Consider the following 6665-nt stretch of genomic DNA (forward strand, 5'->3'; position numbering starts at 1 on the left):
AATAAGAAAATCTAAAGGTTCTGATTAGACACATCTGCAGCATTGAGACCTGCAATTCCCCACTCCCCAAATACACTTTGCCCTTTTCATGATTTTAACCTTGGTGATGATTAGCATCACATTTTGAGTAATAGCGGATATAAAACACTAATCAAAACCAATACCTGTTAAAACATTAATAGAAATGAAAGCTGTTGTGCCCACCATGTGGTAATCATCATATTGTATTAAGAATCCTCAAGAATACCAATGCCAATCTCCTCCCCTGCTTGTTTGCTCCATGCAGATACTAGCATTCTACATCTTGCTTCTTAAAACATAAGTGAAAGACATAGGAGGCTCCCCCCAGCAGAACTGCCCCTTATGTCCTTATTTATGGGTGGAGCCCCAAGGGATCCCGCCTTCAGACCTGCACTGGTTCACGTCCCACAGTCATTTGGGTCTCAGAATTCCTACCTGGATATTTAATTTTAAGGTTGTTCGTGTTTCCAGCTCTATTTTCCTACCCCAACCACACCCTCACCCACTAATTTTAAGGCTCCATGGCTATGTCCACATCAGACTTTTTTGGGAAAAATCTCCCACTCCTACATTACCATCATTGCAAACCCACTGGTAAAAATGCTAGTGTAGACAAGGCACCAAAGGGGCATTAGCCACTTAACCACACACCAAACTGGTCTACATGTTAAACATGCCAGCAGCAGCAGCCCCTGGAGGCTTGTCTACACTAGCACTGCCCCCATTACACCGTGCCAGGGGTGCATGACAGGTCTTAAGTAGATGTAATCCAGTCTCTTGTGGTGGGGGCATTAATCTCTTTCCTGCTCTCCACCCCGGGTTACTTTTAAGGTTCAATTCGAAAGGCGTGTTAGTTGCTGCTCCAGATCCATTTTTAGGTGGGGGTCCTACAGGCTCCCCACAAGGATTCTTGGGGGGGGTCCCTCTCTCCGCCTGGGGATTAACGGCAAATCGGGGCAAAGGGCTGGTAACGTGGTAACGTCTCCCCACCCGCTGGCCATTCCCAGCCCCGTCTCCCGCCTGCAGACCCTGACCCACCCCGTACGGGGCCGCCGCGCCCCAGCTCGGCCCTGGCGGAGCTCCCGGCTGTGTGCGGCGAGGGAAGGGGACGCGCCCCCCTTGGCGCCGCAGCCCGGGCTCCCCCCGCTGGCGCCCGGGCCGGGAGCTGGCGGGAGACAATGGACACGATGACTTCACCCGCCAGTCATGCGAGGAGCCGCCGCCGCCTCCGGCTGCCAGGACGCTGCTCCGCTGCCAGCGCCCGGGCGCAGCGGGGATCCCGGCCGGGGTCTGGGGACGCGCTACCTGCCCAGCCTCTCACTCACCGACCCCGGCCCGAGGGGCCCTGCCCAGAGGCGGTTCCGCCCGCGCCTCCCCGGCGCTCTGGGCGGCTCCCTGCCGGGCACGCCGCGGAGGCCGCGTCAGGGCAGCTCCCCGCGCAGCAGGGGCCCCTGCGGCCGCGCCAGGCCGGCCCCCCGTACCTTTACCTCGGCAGCGGCAGCGCGACCCCGCTGCGCCCGGCCCCGCGCAGGAAGCGTCTGTGTGTGAGGCGGGAGGGGCGGGAGGCGGCGCTGCGGGACCGGGGCGGGCCGAGCTGGTTGGTTTCCGAGCCCCCACCCCCACGCGCGGAACTCACCTCACACGCGGCGGGGCCCTGTGCCCTGAGGCCGCTCGTCCTGCCGCCCGGCTGCGGGCGGGGTAACGTGAGCTGCTGGGGCTGGCTGTTTCCATGGCGAGCCAGCCCCCCACCCCCGCCACACACACATTAACAGCTTCACTGACTTCCCAGCTCGGTGACTTGTTGCCTGCCACCCCGCACAGCACAGGCCGCTTGCCACCCCCAGGCGTTCAAAAGCCAGGAGCCCTTCTTCCCTCCCTCACACTTACCACTGGGTTCAAATCACGAGCTGCTAGAAAACAAGCAGTTTGACGGGTCCTTGTATTTGCCTGCTGGGTCTTGGGACTCTACTTTGTCTTCTCAAGTGCCCCCTGCCCCCCCCCGCAACGAATAGGGCTACAAGCACCCTGATTTGTTAAAAACAAACGCTCACGACTCCAAGAGCTGGAGCTTTAAAGGAAAATACCAAATATCGTGAGATCCATGATAAAAATCACAAGAGTTGGCAGCGCTCCCTGTCTTAAAGAAGGAAAAAGCCTGTGCATGCATCCGTCTAGCACCACTCCCAGGCCGGCCCTACTTAGCACTCCTCCCAGCTTTTGGAACCAGAACACTGTCTTGTCCTGACTTGTCACCAGGTGGTAGCTTGTTGCTGTTTTGAGGCGGGAAGGTGACACAGCATTACTTCTCAATACCACAACACATACCGTGGTGACTGGTCCCACTAGATAAACTCCAAACAAGAAAGTGCTAACCCATTTAGGAGATTACAGCTCCCATCCCAGCATTTGATGCTAGGTCTCCAGCCAAGTAGTCTGGGGCTGCTTTATAGAACTCCATAGGCTGCATTTTGGCCACTCCAGCAGTAACTGAAAAGAAAGGAGGAAAGGGAGCAGTTTACTTTATTTGCAAGAGGATTTAGGGCAATAGTATTGTTAATTTATGCAACCACTACTGAACTAGTGTGCAGGGACTTCAGTCTTGCCTGCAGCAGCACCGACACAAAGTAATTATTTACTATTCTGTGGACTTCATATCCATTAAGATGTAAAAGTGCAGTGAGAAGAATGAACTATTGGAGCATTTCTGTAGGGAAACATTGTTGAGTACTGATCCTTGAGGGGGCCACTTAGGGATCTGCAGCAAAATCAGTACTTGGTCCTGCTAGTGAAGGCAGGGGGCTGGACTCGCTGACCTTTCAGAGTCCCTTCCAGTTCTATGAGATAGGTATAGCTCCATATATTTTATTAGCACCAACTACATGCTGCAAAATATAGACTTTTCCTTCATTTCCATCCCTCATACTGTTGCTTCAAAAATAAACTTTCAAAATAATTTTTAAAAAGTCTTGTTTCTTCTTGCACAATTCCACAGTCAGTGGAATGTTCTGTCAGCACTTGTTTTATGTTCCTATCAATCCTTGCAGAATTTAAAATCTGTCACTTCTCTGTACTTATTGCCAAATCCCTGATTCAAACCACTGTTCTCTCTCATTTGGTTTATTGTAATCTCCTCCGGCCTCCCAGATTCCAACATTTGGCAACACAAGTAATCATCTGCCTCTTCTACCACATCACACCATGCAAGTTCCTTAACCAATACCCAGACTTTTTTCAGAAAAAGTTCAAATGCTTTTAACTCACTTTCAAGACTGGTTAGCTCTTCATCTGCCTACATCTCATCTGCCCACCCATTACATTCTGCATGTTGCCCATTCCCCTTGTCTCATTTATCTCTTCTCATACTGATCTTCATGCCTTCTTTCATGCTATTCCCTATGTCTGGAATTATAACCTCAAATGTGCTCACTTTCCTGCAAACCTGGCCTCACAACCCACTTATATTTCTTTGTTTGCCACCACTGATCTCCACTCCTATACTATCATATTCCTCTACTCTTCTCTCACCTTATTCAGAGATATAATTCACTTTCAAGACAATTTACATTATCTATGTTTTAACCCTCATCCTGCCTTTCTCTAGCCCTTCTTTATTCTGTATATTCATCTTTTCCAGAATTGTTCTTTACTTGGACCTTTCCTCCATGACTGTCCTTAAATACTGCAGTTAGAAATATTCTGTTCTGCATAGGTTTTTATACCATACTCAGTGCCATCCAGTAGTGCATTAAGAAACATGACTACACATCTGTCACATGTTGTTTGTTCTCTCCTCTTTTCCCCAGAGAGAGAAGGTGTGCAGTGGACTGTCTTGTTTTTGTAGGGTACTGTGTTTAGTGTTTGTTTGTTTTGGGTTGGGGGAATGGAATAGTTTTGGGGATTGTTTGTTTTAAAAATACATGTTGCTATGTGTTTATGTTACAGAAGGCAAGGTCAAAGTAATGCACCTTGCACTTGGAACAGAAAGTGGTGAGGTTTATGATGGCCCTTAGTTCCTGGGGGAGTTCTTTAGTCTTGGACTGGCCCCTGAGAAAACTCTGTCTCCTGCACAAATGAGCTTTACACTTACTGTTGAGAGTTCCATTGTATCTGAGGAGCTTAGCTGTCAACTAAAGACTTCACTGCTGAGTTTTAGGAGGCTTTTTAGATATATTGGCCCAGGACATTGGGGGCCTTGAAGATAAGGACCAAGACCTTGAACTTGATTTGAAATCATCTGGGAAGTCAGTGTAGACTCTACTGTAGAGAATGGAGGAGGGCAACCAGCTGTTCTTCATCCATGAGCTGATCTCATCCAGCCACCAGGGCTGGCTCCAGCATTTTTGCCGCCTCAAGTGGCCAAAAAAAAAAAAAGCCGCCATCGGCAGCACTTCGGCGGCAGCTCTACCGTCGCCGCTTCATTCTTCAGCAGCAATTCGGTGGCAGGTCCTTCCCTCTGAGAGGGACTGGGGGACCCACCGCCAAATTGCCAACAAAGAGCCATACGTGCTGCCCCTTTCCGCTGGCTGCCCCAAGCACCTGCTTGCTGCGCTGGTGCCTGGAGCCGGCCCTGCCAGTCACTGGGTCATCTCAGTAGTAATGGTAAGGTCAACTGTGGTGAATATAAATTGTGTACATATAAATGGTTCAGCATGTTTTGTTTGTTTGTGGTGTTTTGGGTTTGGGTTTTTTGCTGTTGTTGATTCTGTTTGTGGGGTTTTTTTGCTATAGGGACAAGACCACTCCTAATCATGACTATGTAAATAGTTTGGAGGGTCCTCCTTCCCCTTAGGTCTCTGTGTGAGTGTTAGGGAGACCAGAGAGAAGGAGGTTATGATGGTCAAGACAAGAGATGATGAGCTGTTTGACAAGAGTTCTGGCTGTCTTAGCAGCAAGAACAAATCTTAGAAATGTTATGGTGGAAGGAAGGGAAAGATTTGGACACAGCCTGGGTATGTTTGCTAAGAGAGAACTGAGTGAAGATGATTCAGTTATGGGCTGAGTAACAAGGATGATGATGGCAAAATTTTTTTAAAACAAAACCATCTTTTGGCTTGGACAACTATACTTGACATTTCCACTTTTATATAATGAAATCATATCTGTCCCACTTACCATTCCAATAGTAACGCAGGAGGATGTTAAACAGAAGCTACTAAAGTTAGACATCTTTAAATCAACAGATCTTGATCATTTGCATCCAAGAGTTTTAAAAGAGCTTGCCGAGGAGTTTGCTGAATCGTTAATGTTGATTTTTTAATAACTCTTGGAACACCAGAGAAGTTCTAGAAGACTGGAAAAAAGCTAATGTTGTGCCAATATTTTAAAAGAGTAAACCAGGGTAATTATAGGCCTGGCAGCCTGAGAGCGATTGTAGGCAAAATAATGATTCAATTAGAATTAAAGGAGGATAATGTAATTAATGCTACTTGTAGTAAAGAGAGAGAGCCTGAAGCATAAGTCTGGTGCAATGCCTGAGGCCTGAATCAAAGTTAGCAAAAGTTATGCTCTGAGCAACAGTCACGGCCTGTCAAAATCATATGCTTGCCTGCAAGTCAGTGTCCAGTACACGAACTCAGCACCACTATTTCTAGCATTGCTAAAACACACTGAATATGTAAACACATTCCAGCAAGATAGCACAAGAACACCCCAACCTAGCATATGATAAAATGGTTTGACAAAAGTGATGAATACAGATATTTTGTCTGAAATATCAGGAGTAAAATTACAAAGCCAGGTGGTAAATAGGGATATTTTGTCTGAAACATTACGAGAAAAGTACAAGGGGAGGTAACAAACATGTCATGAAACACATAAGCTGACACGTAAGTTGTTGATCCCAGATTGTTTGTGTCAGTCTATAAATGTTGGGATACCTCGCCTTAACCCTTCATCCAGCCTAGGTGGCAATGGAAAGTCTTGCCATTGACTGAGCTGTGTCCATTGTCATGGGCCTACATGTGCTAGTGTAACTGTAGACATTGAACAGGGGAGCTTGGACCATGCTTTGTCGGCAATAAACCTGACCGAGTTCCTTCACTAATAAAACAGGTCTTGTGGTCTTATTGGGCAGTTCGATCAAGGTCCGCTGTACGGGCTATCTAATCAGAGCCAGTGCAGAATGCAGAAAGAACACACACACGCAGATGAACATCTGACGACACCAATCAACATGGGTTTATGTAAAATAGATTCTGTCAAACTAACGATATTTTTTTTATGAGATTACAAGCATGGTTGATAAAGATGTTGATGTAATATAGTTAGACTTCTATAATGCATTTGACTTGATACCACAAAACATTTTGATTGAAAAGCTATAACAGTACAAAATCCACATAGAACACATTTAATAGATTTAAAAGTGGCTAACTGATAAGTCTCAAAATGTCATTGTAAACAGGGAATCATCACTGAGTGAGTTTGTTTTTAATAGGATCCCACAGGGCCTAGTTCTTGGCCGTATGCTATTTAATGTTGTTTTTTAAATGACTTGGAAGAAAACAAAATCATCACTGACAAAGTCTGCAGATGACACAAAAATGATGGGGTGTTGGAGGTGGTGGTAAACAATGAAGAGAACAGGTCATTGATATAGAGTGTTCTGGATCACCTGGTAAAATGGGCAGAAGCAGACAATATGC

At 47.1% G+C, this 6665-nt stretch overlaps 1 protein-coding gene across 6 annotated transcripts in view; it reads right to left on the reverse strand.

Annotated features, from left to right (window-relative positions):
- Positions 1-2283, reverse strand: part of RNF19A (ring finger protein 19A, RBR E3 ubiquitin protein ligase) — a 90116-nt gene extending 87833 nt beyond the window's left edge. For 2 of the 6 annotated variants that reach the window (XM_030553581.1, XM_030553575.1), the window contains exon 1: positions 1509-1581. The gene's annotated coding sequence lies outside the window, so the exon portion shown is untranslated. Of the gene's footprint in view, positions 1-1346; positions 1431-1502; positions 1585-1657; positions 1752-1908 lie in introns of those variants that run through there. The other 4 variants (XM_030553576.1, XM_030553580.1, XM_030553578.1 and 1 more) reach the window with 4 other exon arrangements.
- Positions 2284-6665: the final 4382 nt, after the last annotated feature.

This window comes from Gopherus evgoodei, chromosome 2 (assembly GCF_007399415.2).
Source record: "Gopherus evgoodei ecotype Sinaloan lineage chromosome 2, rGopEvg1_v1.p, whole genome shotgun sequence".
NCBI classification, from domain to species: Eukaryota; Metazoa; Chordata; order Testudines; family Testudinidae; genus Gopherus; species Gopherus evgoodei.